We start from the raw sequence: 3,066 nt of genomic DNA, 5'->3' as shown, positions 1-3,066 counted from the left end.
TAAGTGTAAATCTCTATGACCTTAGATTAAGCACAGCTTCTTAAATATGACACCAAAAGCACAAGCAACCAAAGGACAAATAGATAAATTAGACTTAATCAAAATGAAAAACATCTGTGCTTCAAAGGATACCATCAAGAAAGTGAAAAGACTCCTTGTTAGTATAGTGGTTCAAAGAAAAAAGAAAAAGAAGAAGAAAGTGCAAATCATATATCTGAGAAGGGTCTAGTATCCAGAATATATAAAGAACTCTTACAACTCAACAGGCAAGTAACCCAATTAAGAAATGGGCAAAGGATGTGAATAGGTATTTCTCCCAACAAGGTATACAAATGGCAAATAAGTATATGGAAATATGTTCAACATCTTTAGTCATTAGGGAAATGCAAATCAAAATCACAACAAGATATCGCTTCAAACCCACTAGAATGGCTACTAAAAAAAAGACAATAAGAAGTGTTGAGAGTGTGGATAAATTGGAACCCTCATACACTGCTGGTAAGAATATAAAAGACACTTTGGAAAACAGTTTGACAGTTTCTCAAGAAGTTAAACATAGAGTTAGCATATCACCCAGCAACCCCATTTTTAGGAATATATCCAAGAAAAATGAAAGCATATGTCCACATAACTTACACATGACTCTTCATAGCAGCATTAGTCATAATAGTCAAAAATGAAACAACCCAAATGTTTATGAACTGATGGATGGATAAATAAAATGTGCTATATCTATACAATGGAAAATTATTTGGCTATAAAAAGGAATGAAGTGTTAATACATGTACATGCTGCAACATGGATGAACCTTGAATGCATGCTAAGTGTAAGAAGCCAGCCACAAAAGACCACATTTAAATAAAATGTCTAGAATAGGGAAATCTATAGAGACTGAAAGTACATTAGTGGTTGCTTAGAACTGGAGGGTGCAGGAGGATTGGGAATGAGATCTTAAGGGTTCAGGATGTCTTTTTGGTTTGATGAAAATGTTCTAAAACTTATTGTGGTAGTAGTTGCACGCCTCTGTGAATCTACTAAAAACCATTGAATTGTACAGTCTAAATGAGTGAATTGATGGTATGTGAATTATATTTCAATAAAGCTGTTACCCAAAAAATAATAATGGGAGATTTGCTTTGAAATTTTAGCATTTCAAATAATTTGTAAAGAGATGTCTTGTTTGATAAATGATGTTAAAGCTGCCCTATTATTTGGAAAATATATATTTAAAAATATTAGTGTTCTAAATAAAAATTATTTGGAAAATATTAGAAATATTTTTGAAATTATTTGGGAAAATAGTTAAAATAGAATATAAATTTAATTAAAATAAAAATTACAGTTTTGATTAAATATTTTAAAGGTACAAAAATAAATAATGAAAATATTAAGTAGAGTATAGGTAAATATTTATATAGTTTTTGGAAGTGAGCAAAGCTTTTCTAAATATGACACCAAGGACAGAAATCATAAAGAAATACACTGATTTATTTAATGACAAAATAAGGAAAAACACACTTAAAAAAATTAAAATTAAAAAAATGACAAATTTGGGAGAATATTTCCTTCTTGGTAGGGAACTGATTCAAAAGTTGACATATGAAGAACTCTGAGCAATAAAAGACCATCTCTTCAGGAGAAAACTAGGTAAGAGCATGTGCAGGCAGTTCAATGAAGAATTACAAACAATCAGTCACATGAAAAATGTGTAATTTCACTAACATTTAAAGAAATATTGTAACTATGTGAGGTGATGGATATGTTAATTAGCTTGATTGTGATAATCATTTTACAATGCATGTGTATATAAAAACATTATGCTGTATACTTTAAATATATACAATTTTTATTTGTCAAGTACATCTCAATAAAGCTGGAGGGAAAAAGAAATGTTAATCAGTACGATGCTGAGATACCTTTCCTACCTATAGGCAGGATGTAGGCAGTCCCACACACTACTGATCACAGCATGTCTCCAGGGAGCAACTGGAAATGCATATCAAAATCCTGAAAAATATATGTATTCCTTTCCTAGGGCTGCCATAACAAAACACCAAACACTGGGTCACTTGAAACAACAGAAATTTATTCTTTCACAGTTCCAGAGGCTAGAAGTCTGAAATCGAGATGCTAGCATGTCCATGTTCCCCCTAAAGCTACTAGAAAAACATCCTTTCTTGCTTATTTCTAGCTAATGGTTGTTTACCACAATCCTTGGCATTCCTTGGCTCGCAGTTGCAACACTTTAATTTCTGCCTCTCCCTTCCCATGGCCCTCTTCCCTCTGTGGTGTCTCTGTTTCTCCCTCTTCTTTCTCTTATAAAGTCACCAGTCATTGGAGTTAGGGGCCACCCTAATTCATTGTGACTTCGTCTTAACTAACTACATCTGCGAAGACCCTATTTCCAAATGAGGTCACATTCTGATGTTCCAGGTGGACATGAATTTGAGAGGGACACTATTCATCCCAATACAGTGTGCATACTCTTTGACCCAGTGATACTACTTCTGGCAATACATCCTAAGGAAGCAAATTATGGAGTTGTTGAAAGATGTAGCTGTAAGTGTATTACTCGCAGCATCACATAAAATTGCAAAATATCTGAAACAACTTAAATGTCCAATAATAGAGTACTATTATTATTAATAGTGTGTCTACTAAAATGTTTATTATAAATGTATGTCTACTATTAAGTAGACACACGCTTATATTATGAAATATTATGCATTAAATTTGTTGTAGAAATATATTTTTCCCATAAAAAGATGTTTATGATATATTATTGACAAAAAAGTAGGTTACAAAACAGTATGACTCCATATTTGAAAAAAGTAAAATATGTGTCTGTTTGTGTATTTGTATATGTATACACACACACCACTAATTTTCTATGGGTTTTTTTTTTTTTTTTGGTAACTCCTTCCATTATATGTAGTTTTAATTTTGTCTTCTTTAGATATAAACGTACATTTTTCCTTGGCAAATAATAGCAGTACATCTTCAGTTGAAAATGCAAGAGGACATAAGATTTGACTTTTTTGAGTGTCCATATAAATTTAAAAATTT

The sequence above is a fragment of the Galeopterus variegatus genome, unplaced genomic scaffold (assembly GCF_000696425.1).
Source record: "Galeopterus variegatus unplaced genomic scaffold, G_variegatus-3.0.2 Scaffold11806, whole genome shotgun sequence".
Lineage (NCBI taxonomy): Eukaryota > Metazoa > Chordata > Mammalia > Dermoptera > Cynocephalidae > Galeopterus > Galeopterus variegatus.
The sequence above is the reverse complement of the archived record's forward strand: the minus strand, read 5'-3'. Positions refer to the sequence as shown.